Here is a 12,598-nt window from a genome sequence, read left to right as displayed (position 1 = left end):
AGGGTAGATAAAAATCAATGATTTTTTAAAAAAAAAATAAAAAATTGGATTTTTTTAATATTCTTTTTGAGGAAAAAACCTATCTAAAGATAGTTTAATTAAGATACATTATAGCTCAAAGATATCTCATCATGGAATAGGGATTATAAATTCTAGTTCTATAGTATGAGAAAATATATTCATGTAATCTTTAAGAAAAGTATTGTAAATGAGTTCCAATAGTTCATGGATTAGGGACCCAACCTTATGGGGATCAAGGGGCTTTTGAATAGATTATTTAGGTTAATCTTTCTATCTACCCAATGTGACTCATTGCTCAGTCTAGAAGATACCATCAGAGATGCTTAGTTTTGCAGTTCTCAAACTGTGGCTTTGTGTCTCCAGATGTAACATGCTGGTGTAACGATGCTGGCTTTGGTGGGACACTTCTGAGAGTGCCAATTCAGGACAAATTGCTTAGAGCAGGGCAGTTACAGCCGAAGGCTGGAGTTCCTTTACTATTAAGGCACCAAACCAGCCAAACAGAGAGGACTTTGGTCTCACCCTACTGGCTAACCATAAGTCACACAAGCAATTCCCTTAGACACTCCAGTTTCCCAGTATCACCACCAGTGCCACTCGTTATGGGGATGAATGGTTATGAAAACCAATACCCCAGTAAAAGAAAAAAATGGTTCTCCTGATCCGAAAGGACCCAGGTCAATATACAAATCAGATCTTACCCACAAATCATGCTGTTGCCAATCCTTTAGTATCTAAAATCTAAAGGTTTATTCATAAAAGGAAAAAGATAGAGATGAGAGCTAGAATTGGTTAAATGGAATCAATTACATCCAGTAATGGCAAAGTTCTTGGTTCAGGCTTGTATCAGTGATGGAATAAATTGCAGGTTCAAATCAAGTCTCTGGAGTACATCCACAGCTGGAATGGGTCATTCAGTCCTTTGTTTAGAACTTCAGTTTGTAGCAAAGTCCCTCCAGAGGTCTGAAGCAGGATTGAAGACAAGATGGAGGAGCTGCAGCAGTTCACAAGGTGTATCTGCCTTCTCTCAATGGGTCAGTTGTGTAGCTGATGGTCCTTGGTGGGCCATCAAGCAGGCTAGGCAGTGCTGATGCCAAGCTGTCTGGGGTGTCACCCAGAAGCATAGCACAAGTTTGAAATACAGACAATATAGAGCCAATACTTATACCTTTAAATACAAAAATGATACATGCACCCAGAGAGCATAATCATAACCAGCAAACCATAACATTGTCTTAGACACCTTATTTGACCCCCTTTATACAATCACTGCAGGACCTTGGTTGCAACAATGATCTATATGGTCCCAGTTTGTGTCAATAACATCACAGCTTAACCGCAAAAATGTTTTTAAATAAATAGATAATATGTAGAGGTGAGAAATAACAGACCTCAACTCTATTGTCCCTCTGCAAATTTGTGTACACAGAGTCAATCCCTGACCTCTCTCTAAAAGTGCCAAGTTTCTAAAAGTTCAATGAACAGAAGATTGTTGGGGCGGAATAGATCTAGACAAGGAAAAGAAGTCTGGAGATAAATGTGAGAAGTGAGGGACATATGCTTGTTTTGTTAAAATATTATGTTTGCTGTTGAAGAAAAAAATCCAGAATACTTAACGTTGTTATTTTAGTTAAATAAAACAATTTAAATGTCTGTCTGGTGATGTTCTCCTCCTAATACATCATGGCAAGAAAATTCTCCAAATATTAATGATTAACCTGTTGAATTGGAGATAGTTCACCTCCCAATGACTTCATAAATATCTGCTTCAACTCCCTTTGGTAAATGAAATAACCAAACAATCATTCATTTTCTGATACAGTTGTAAAATTAATCTGAAAAGATTTCAAAATAAATCACTGTTTAAAAATGTATAGTGTGTACCTTCTAAAAATGAAACCTACATCGATCTCTGAGTTGTGAAGAATATGTATTAAGGTTATAACAACCAACAAGAATGCACTTTTATGTAGAAAACCATGATTAAATCGAGTCTTCCTGACTAGTGATTTAAATCAAATCCACCCTGATACAAGATAGAGAGGTGATGAGGCAGCAAGACTGCTCCAGAAGACAAGAGCTGCAAGGGAGAACCTGCAATGCTGAGGTTGTGTGGAGGAAGCTAGTATGGGAGGAGGATGAGAGTCCATGAAGTTGGCTGGTCGGTCATGGATGGTTTTCAAGAGTGAAGCCAATCCTGAAATGACTAGGAAGCCATTGAAAAAATACCAATATTTCAGTGGACCATCTGAACTTACGGCGCTTCACTCAGCTTTGTGTACTCGGCAAACTGGAGACACAGTGGGGATCGGAATGAGCTGACCTGAAGCCTATGGCTGGCCTCAGAAGCGTAGAGAGAGTGGACTGCACACCGCAGCTCTCAGCACCTTGAATTGAAAACGTGGTGAGCCTGAAAAAAGCAACAGCCTCTGAGGTCATGTAGGAGGCAAGGCTGTAACTAAGGTCAGATTGTAAACAAATGGGCTCCGTCTGGATTTATAATGTTACTTTTACCCAATGCAGAATTTAGGTTTATGTATTTTTGCTTCCACACTGGAGTTTATGATCTCTGGAAGCGAGTTTCCTAGAAAACAGCCAGTGTAAGAGGTTTCAGTTCACAGAGCCGGCGCTCTTGACAGAACAGTGATGGCAGCATGCATGCACCTGTTTGTTGGTTCCGGACCAAACAAGAAGAGTTCTCATTTTCCTATCCATGTCCTGGACCTTTTGCAGTAGGGCCTTGTATCCCGGGGAGGCAGAATGCACATTGCTTTGCTGCTGAACAGAGGCACTCTCCCCTCTTCCAGGGTGTGTGTGCACCTCCAGTTGTCATTGAATAAATTGCATCCGGGGCAGTTGCAGGTTAATTAGGGCTAGTTTCTAGTTCCTGTCTTTGCATATTTGCATTCACAAGAAAGGATGTATGGAAATCCCCTCTGCAGAATGCACATGTACAGGCCTTTCCTGATAAGGAGCTTCCTGTGAGTGACGGGGGCTGGGTAGACAAAGCTAGACACCAAACCACGCAGTTTATTAAGATGACTCGACTTTGGATGGCAGCTGTAGCCAGCAGCACATTTCATTCTCTTTTTAACCTCTGGCAATAAAGGAGTAGATTCTGCTTTCCACAAGCACTCTGAGTACCACCTTACTCCCTGAGTAGCCTGAGAGCTCCTTCCAGAGTAGGGTCTTGTCTAGTACTTTCACAAAGTGGAGTTATTATTCCAGAATAAAGTCACTTTTATTCAGAATAGATTGTCCACACAGAGAGCTAGGTCAGAATAGCTATAATAGATTCATAGATTCTAGGACTGGAAGGGTCATCGAGTCCAGTCCCCTGCCCGCATGGCAGGACCAAATACCATCTAGACCATCCCTGATAGACATTTATCTAACCTACTCTTAAATATCTCAAGAGATGGAGATTCCACAACCTCCCTAGGCAATTTATTCCAGTGTTTAACCACCCTGACAGGAACTTTTTCCTAATGTCCAACCTAGACCTCCCTTGCTGCAGTTTAAACCCATTGCTTCTGGTTCTATCCTTAGAGGCTAAGGTGAACAAGTTTTCTCCCTCCTCCTTATGACACCCTTTTAAATACCTGAAAACTGCTATCATGTCCCCTCTCAGTCTTCACTTTTCCAAACTAAACAAACCCAATTCTTTCAGCCTTCCTTCATAGGTCATGTTCTCAAGACCTTTAATCATTCTTGTTGCTCTTCTCTGGACCCTTTCCAATTTCTCCACATCTTTTTTAAAATGCGGTGCCCAGAACTGGACACAATACTCCAGCTGAGGCCTAACCAGAGCAGAGTAGAGTGGAAGAATGACTTCTCGTGTCTTGCTCACAACACACCTGTTAATACATCCCAGAATCCTGTTTGCTTTTTTTGCAACAGCATCACACTGTTGACTCATATTTAGCTTGTGGTCCACTATAACCCCTAGATCCCTTTCTGCCGTACTCCTTCCTAGACAGTCTCTTCCCATTCTGTATGTGTGAAACTGATTTTTCCTTCCTAAGTGGAGCACTTTGCATTTGTCTTTGTTAAACTTCATCCTGTTTACCTCAGCCCATTTCTCCAATTTGTCCAGATCATTTTGAATTATGACCCTGTCCTCCAAAGCAGTTGCAATCCCTCCCAGTTTGGTATCATCCGCAAACTTAATAAGCGTACTTTCTATGCCAATATCTAAGTCGTTGATGAAGATATTGAACAGCGCCGGTCCCAAAACAGACCCCTGCGGTACCCCACTCGTTATGCCTTTCCAGCAGGATTGGGAACCATTAATAACTCTCTGAGTACGGTTATCCAGCCAGTTATGCACCCACCTTATAGTAGCCCCATCTAAATTGTATTTGCCTAGTTTATCGATAAGAATATCATGCGAGACCGTATCAAATGCCTTACTAAAGTCTAGGTATACCACATCCACAGCCTCACCCTTATCCACAAGGCTCGTTATCCTATCAAAGAAAGCTATCAGATTGGTTTGACATGATTTGTTCTTCACAAATCCATGCTGGCTGTTCCCTATCACCTTATCACCTTCCAAGTGTTTGCAGATGATTTCCTTAATTACTTGCTCCATTATCTTCCCTGGCACAGAAGTTAAACTAACTGGTCTGTAGTTTCCTGGGTTGTTTTTATTTCCCTTTTTATAGATGGGCACTATATTTGCCCTTTTCCAGTCTTCTGGAATCTCTCCCGTCTCCCATGATTTCCCAAAGATAATAGCTAGAGGCTCAGATACCTCCTCTATTAGCTCCTTGAGTATTCTAGGATGCATTTCATCAGGCCCTGGTGACTTGCAGGCATCTAACTTTTCTAAGTGATTTTTAACTTGTTCTTTTTTTATTTTATCTGCTAAACCTACCCCCTTCCCATTAGCATTCACTATGTTAGGCATTCCTTCAGACTTCTCAGTGAAGACCTAAACAAAGAAGTCATTAAGCATCTCCGCCATTTCCAAGTTTCCTGTTACTGTTTCTCCCTCTTCACTAAGCAGTGGGCCTACCCTGTCTTTGGTCTTCCTCTTGCTTCTAATGTATTGATAAAAAGTCTTCTTGTTTCCCTTTATTCCCGTAGCTAGTTTGAGCTCATTTTGTGCCTTTGCCTTTCTAATCTTGCCCCCGCATTCCTGTGTTGTTTGCCTATATTCATCCTTTGTAATCTGTCCCAGTTTCCATTTTTTATAGGACTCCTTTTTATTTTTTAGATCATGCAAGATCTCATGGTTAAGCCAAGGTGGTCTTTTGCCACATTTTCTATCTTTCCTAACCAGCGGAATAGCTTGCTTTTGGGCCCTTAATAGTGTCCCTTTGAAAAACTGCCAACTCTCCTCAGTTGTTTTTCCCCTCAGTCTTGATTCCCATGGGACCTTACCTATCAGCTCTCTGAGCTTACCAAAATCTGCCTTCCTGAAATCCATTGTCTCTATTTTGCTGTTCTCCCTTCTACCCTTCCTTAGAATTGCAAACTCTATGATTTCATGATCACTTTCACCCAGGCTGCCTTCTACTTTCAAATTCTCAACGAGTTCCTCCCTATTTGTTAAAATCAAGTCTAGAACAGCTTCCCCCCTAGTAGCTTTTTCAACCTTCTGAAATAAAAAGTTGTCTCCAATGCAGTCCAGGAATTTGTTGGATAGTCTGTGCCCCGCTGTGTTATTTTCCCAACATATATCCGGATAGTTGAAGTCCCCCATCACCACCAAATCTTGGGCTTTGGATGATTTTGTTAGTTGCTTAAAAAAAGCCTCATCCACCTCTTCCACCTGGTTAGGTGGCCTGTAGTAGACTCCTAGCATGACATCTCCCTTGTTTTTTACCCCTTTTAGCCTAACCCAGAGACTCTCAGCACTTCCGTCTCCTATGTCCATCTCTACCTCAGTCCAAGTGTGTACATTTTTAATATATAAGGCAACACCTCCTCCCTTTTTCCCCTGTCTGTCCTTCCTGAGCAAGCTGTACCCATCCACACCAACATTCCAATCATGTGTATTATCCCACCAAGTTTCAGTGATGCCAACAATGTCATAGTTGTATTTATTTATTAGCACTTCCAGTTCTTCCTGCTTATTGCCCATACTTCTCGCATTTGTATATAGGCATCTAAGATACTGGTTTGATCTTTCCTCCCAGTTTTGTCCTGACCCTCCTTTCTCTCTGACAATATAGCCCACACTCCCTCTCATTTCTGACCCATCTCCCCGGTCTCCATGTTCCCCACTTACCTGTGGGCTTTGCTCACCTGTCCCCGTCGAACCTAGTTTAAAGCCCTCCTCACTAGGTTAGCTTATTCCACTGTATCTACACCAGTTAGTTTAGTTAGGCTAGGCAAAACCTTAGGTACTACTCAGTATAGCAGGGATTGGCAGCCTGTCAGGGAAATCCGCTGGCGGGATGGGACGGTTTGTTTACCTGCAGTGTCCACAGGAACGGCCAAATCGCAGCTCCCACTGGCTGCAGTTGGCCGTTCCAGGCCAATGGGGGCTGCGGGAAGCGGCGGCCAGCACATCCCTCGGCCTGTGCCGCTTCCCGCAGCCCCCATTGGCCTGGAACAGCGAACCACGCAGGTAAACAAACCGTCTCGGCCCACCAGCGGCTTTCCCTGACAGGCCACGTGCCAAAGGTTGCCGATCCCTGCAGGATAGCAGACTCTGGGCCTGTGAATGACAAGTGTTAAATTGCAAAAGTGCTGACTTACTTCCGCGGAGCAACAGCCCTTTTAGTAACACCCGATGTTATGTCAAGTGCGCTTACTCGAGGAATCAAGCTATCACCTCAAAGGTCTTTTTAACCCTTAGAAATTCATGTTGTTGTTGGAGGTTAACAGGACACAGAATGTAAACCCTTAGGAACAGTCAGACCCTGTTGCATTCGTATTTTGGAGCAGCAGTTTGAGCCTGTGAATTCCAAGCCAATCTACTAGGGATGAGGAGACTGAGCTACCACACCCGGGTTCGGAGGTTAATAACTCGAAGTGTTGTGGAGATGTAAAGCAACGAGTATCGTAACTATTGGTTTAATGTGTTAAACCTCCCCCTGTGCAGCAAGGGGCTCAGAGTGCAGCACAAAGGTCAAAGGCCATAATAGCAACATTAGGGCTGTCAATCCAGCTCCTAAGTCCTCAACTCTACCATACAAATCATGTTTACTAGCCCCTTTATTGAACATCTTGGCTGAGAGTCCACGGACTGAATGGGCCACGGAGACTGAACCCCCTCCCCCTTCTAGCAGGGGTCCTCTTTACGTTCCGAGCTAGCACCTTGGCAGGAGACGGCGTGTGGGGAAAGCTACCCCCGCCCTTGCCAGGCTGTACCCGCTCGGTGGTTAATCAGAGGACTTCAGCATTCAGAGTTGCCAAGTTAGCATTTATTTTGTCTTGTGAACTTGTTTATCAAGTTTTGGGATCTTTTGCTCTCCAAGCAATGACTTTTTCTTCCTGAAGCAGAGAAATCTCCCGGACTCACTGGGTAATCAGCAATACACTGCCGCAGAGTTAAAGAGCAGAAAGCCCATGCAAGCTACACTCTCGGCTAATAATTGGTGGGGGAAAACAAACTGGTTGCACAAGTGTCCCTCTAACACCAGCCACTATATTGTTGTGCTACCTTTTTCCTACATGCTGCACAACTGCTGCAAAATATCAGTTATAGCCTCCTACCAGAGAAATATCCCTGTCGTTTGCTAAGTCCACGTGTTGGTTGGCTGCAGTTTCTAATCATGGATATACTGTATGCCCTGAGATGCCTAGGAGCTGTTAAGTGCAAAGCTAAAGGCATCAGAGAACACAGTTTTTGTTGAACAAATATTTGACTGTTTAAATGAGATCTTTCACTAGATCACAGGATATTTCGGCCCAATCAGCGTAACCAGAAGAGATGAGGATTTGTGCTGGTCCCTGAACACTGGCCTTTAGAAAAAACAAATCCTTCTAGGAAATGGAAACTTTTTGTTCTGCGAAAATGAAACTGCAGCATCCCTGAAATAACTGAACGAAGGGGATAATGATGGAAGAGTTCTGATACCTCTCCGTCAACGCAGAACTCAGAGGAGTTCTGTTAAAAAATGACCAATGGGTCTGTAAAGAAAATCCAACCAGAGGGACATAGGAGAAAGATCTCAGGTGTGGAGACTCTCAGGCAACTTGGTGGGGAAAAGTTTGTTACAGTGTCTCTGATCTGAGCATAGGGAAGTGGGATTGTAACCTAAACAAGGACAGCTAGCGGTGTCCCCAGTTCCTGCTCTGTCACTCACTGGTGAGGTGGAAGCTTGCTCTGCTCCACGTTCTGAGTAGTGGGCAAAGCATTCGGTAGAACTCCTGAGAAGGGGCTGATCCTGCCTCCCTTACACCCTGACTTGAATGGGACTGTTCGCATGAAGAAGGGATGCTGCGTCAGGCTCCAGGTGTGTGCATGGAGTGCGGCGGGAGCAGAGAATGGCTCACTGATAGGAGGGAAAGAAGGAGTGCATTGTGTCTCACCAGAGTTAGTCACTTGCAGGAGTGTTTCTGGGGTGCCTGGACACGTGCCAAGTACCTGAAGTGTAGAATTTTGCCTAAGCGGACGAGCACGCAACCCTACACTGTTTGCTTGCGGTTTGTTATGTTTCATCTCCAGTCCTGAGAACAGGAACTCCTCAGTGCGTGAGTCACTGAGACATGCTTTCACCCGGCAGCTTGTGACACATTCCTTCCTCACTGCCTGGGCCCTGTCACCTAATCCTTGACTCATCCATGCCAGCACATGGAGGGGAGCAGTAGCAGTGGAACCAAGTTGGGAAATACAAAACGCCTACGTCTGAGAATGTCCAGTATGTGGCAGCTTTTGTTTACGGCTCGGCGGCAGGCTTGTCCTCTCGTCATGGGCTGGAGAGCATTACTACACAGAAGAGACAAATAACTTCTGCCAACGCAGGAATCACTGCGTGGAATGTCTGGTCTGTGCTGTGCAGGAGCTCAGACTGGTCCCTGCTGCATGCTGTTAAAAACAAACATGGGGAAGGCAACGCCAGGCACAGAGTCGCTTGGACAGAAGTGCTCTAGTTGGGAAATAGTCTGACACTTCATACGGGACAATAGCAGTAGACTATGTGGATAGCAGAGAGGATCTGTCACTGCCAAAGGGCACGTGGGGAGGCAAAGAGAGAAGCTGAGGAGTAGCAGATGCTCAGTGGGCTGGATTTACTAGAGACAGGACATGTGCGGCATCAACAACCAGGGAGGAGAGCTGAGTCCTGAGACGGCATTTGGAAAAAGGCAGGGTGCTTGCTGTCCCACATGGTGTAAGGGAAAACATCACCTCCTTCCAAATTCCCTGCAGAGGCCAAGGTGCTCCCAGCTCCCGGCCAAACCTGAATTGCAGGGGACAGCCAGCCAGCGGACCTGAATCCCACAGAACATCCCAGCAGAGCTGAACTCTCCTATTGAAACTCATTCTTATGGAAAGAACACCCTCCCGGCCAGCCCCAAACCCGTCCCTCTTGCCCAGAGCTGCGCTGTCAGACGAAGAGGACCTGTGAGTCCAGCTCAGTGTCTGCTGCGATTGGGCCAAGCGGATGTCTGCTTGAGTAATGTTGCTTCTCTGCTGCCCACCTCAGGGCCCTCCCACAAACCGGATGTGTGTCTCCGGGGGCAGAAATGTAAATACGGTAAGCAGATCTCCCCCTTTCTGGGTCCTGATGTCAGAGGCAGCGGAGAGGCAGAGCTAGGCGGGCGGGCAGCACTATCTGACATGACTCAGTCTGTGTCAGCACAACAGTGCATTGAGCTGGCATGTGGGGACCAGGAGCTGAGTGCCTGGCTCCTCACACTGAAGGCGGAACGGTTGCTAAGCAGACCCAGTTCTTTGTGGCTTTGCTCATTTCTAGAGTTTGGCAGGCAGGCAGCAAGATGCTTATCGTCACCCCTGGCTCTGGCGGTAGGGCGCAGAGGCACAGAGAGGGTGATAACACACAGCTTCCCTTCCACAAAGTGGGTCTCTCGCTTCGGCTGGTTTCACATGGCTCTACCTCTGCCAGGCCAGATTTTCTCTTCCTTTTCCCATCGGGGGGTTCCCACAGGGCGGGGGAGTCCCTAACTGGCATAGAGCTGCAGTAGCCAGTTCTTATGCAGCACATTCAGTGTACGGGGTGAGGCTGGAATGCTCCTGTTCTTAGCTGGTAGATGGCCAGGGGGCCTTTAGTATCTGGCACATTCAGCAGCCCCTAGACTAGAACCAGCCATGTAACCAGGGAGCTGTAGCTGGCTTCTTTGTGCCACCTCCCCAACATGACTGCACCCAGCAGCTACTGAGCAGAGCAGCAATTCTGGCCTGATCAGCGCTGTGAACTGACTCCTGGGTTACCGCAGTGTGAGAGGACAACAGGCCCCAAAGAGCCTTTCCCTGGTCTAGGATAACGAGGCAAAAGCCCGGCTGTTGTCGGGTGTCATTCTCAAAGTGTCAAAAAGCCCCCGATGCTTGAGAACTTAAACACGGCAGGGTGGTAACAACCGAATCCCAGCGATGGTCGAATGGCGATAATCTGAGAGTTCTCAGCCATGCTTGGAGCTGTTTCCATTGCTTCACACTAACTCAACAGGCGTTTGAGGCTTCAGAGTGACCCACAGAATGACAGTCCTGAAATCTTGTTAGATAGATGCACCAAACGAGCTATGCATTCATTTCAAAACAGAATGCCTGGGGTAGGACAGGAATGTCAAGAGAGGCCATTACCAGTAGGTAGGAGAAGATAAACTAGGTCATGACCAAATAGGGTGACCCGATGACGTGAACAAAATATTGGGACACATGGGGGGAGGGCAGGTCCAGAGCGCCGCCAAAGCAAAAAAAAAAAAAAAAAAAAGCTGCGAGCCAGAATATCGGGACAAATGGCGTCCCGACCATATATCCGTCGGGACGTGGGACAAACGACTGAATATCGGGATGGTCCCGATTTTATCGGGACGTCCAGTCACCCTACAACCAAAACACCAAGAGCAGCTACATGAGCTCTGCCGTCTATCAGAACTGACTTCAGGGTCAGACCTGGCAAACCTTGGACAGCCCCCTCCTACGCCAGTGATTTAGCTCTGCAGCCAAGCAGTGTGTGTGTGGGGAAACCCGACTGCATTGCGCCCTTTGAGAAGCGTTTGTTTGGCAACATGACTGAAATTGATTGTAAAAGCACAAATGGAACGCGGAAGTCCCTGTGGTGTGCTACCAGGTTTCCAATCCGCGTGGGCGTGTGCGCAGCCTTCCACCTAGTGGACTATACAAGGTGATGCAATTTGCACAAAACTTTCTGATCATTCCACACACACGGCTGTGACTTGTACCTTGGGGTGGAAAATGGTATAATCAACAATCCATTACTGCCAACCTGATGCCCCGTTAATGCCATCTCCCAGCAGCCGTTAAGGTAAGATACATTTTACCACATTATCTTTCTATATCAGAGGTGTGCAGAAAGGAAACCTTCCCTTTGAATTGTCACTTGTGCACCCTTCATATAAAAAACCCAATAGCTTCCACTTGTTCCACAACCTTCTTAAGGCCTGTCCATGTTCCTGTTCAGGTAAATACATCGTCTGTCTCAGTGCTAAGTGGATAGAGGAGTTGTCTTAACCTTTTTTCCTAAACAGATGTGCGACATTTCTGTGAGCTGTGAAAGAGCTGCTACTTTCCATTCCACTGAGGGCTGCATTTTAATAGTGGGAATTAGTATATTAGTTTGTAAATGGGCCTGATTCTGCAGCTACGCTGCACATTGGTCTGCCCTGGAAGTGAGTGGAAATCCCATGTGTGGAGCAGCTGCAGAATCATTGCCTGAGTGTGTTAAAGTACCGGCAGATCCTTTAGGATGAAAGATTCTATAGCAATATAAATCAGCATGGTTATGATTGCTTGCAACAGAGTTGACTGTCACCCACGTGCCCCCTCATAGCCAGAGATTGGCTCTGCAGAGCCCTGCCTCTGTTTCCCCCTTCTTCAGGGCTCCGTTAACCACCCCCACCGTCTCTCATCCAATCACTGCCCTCCTTGGGACTGGCTCCTTTATTCACAAAACTCCAACAGCAAAGACAAAACCAAATCTTCCACTCAGCCTTAAGTGGGGCTGGCCCAGCCCCTCCTCCCCGAGGTTCTGGCTCAGCCTCTGCATTGCTCCTGCTCGTCTGACGGCCAGGCCTCCCCCCTCTCAGCCACAACCCCCCTTTGCAGCTTTCTGCTGCCTCTTGGGCTGGAATCGAGGGATTCCTCTCAGGTGAGATCGTCTGGTGGTCAGGGCTGGCTTAGCCCCAGCTCCGGAGCCAGGTGGGGTCCGTGCTACAATCCAGAGGCCTGATCTCACTCCAGCAAAACGCCATCTGCCTTTGCTGACTGGGTCCTGCTCAGGATGTGCAACCGCCCCGAATCTTCTGCTCAGTGCTCCCTCCCTTACCCCGCTCACTGGTGGGAGCTCAAGGGCTGGTTAAAAGGCCTGATAGGTCGGACACAGCCTGGAGGCTGTAGTTTACCCACCCCTGCCCTGTCCCAGAGTGACAGACTCCGGGGCACCAAAGTAACTTAGTTTTAAGAGTGACTTTTTATGTG

This window comes from Malaclemys terrapin, chromosome 22 (genome assembly GCF_027887155.1).
Source record: "Malaclemys terrapin pileata isolate rMalTer1 chromosome 22, rMalTer1.hap1, whole genome shotgun sequence".
NCBI classification, from domain to species: domain Eukaryota; kingdom Metazoa; phylum Chordata; order Testudines; family Emydidae; genus Malaclemys; species Malaclemys terrapin.
Note: the sequence above shows the minus strand (reverse complement) of the source record.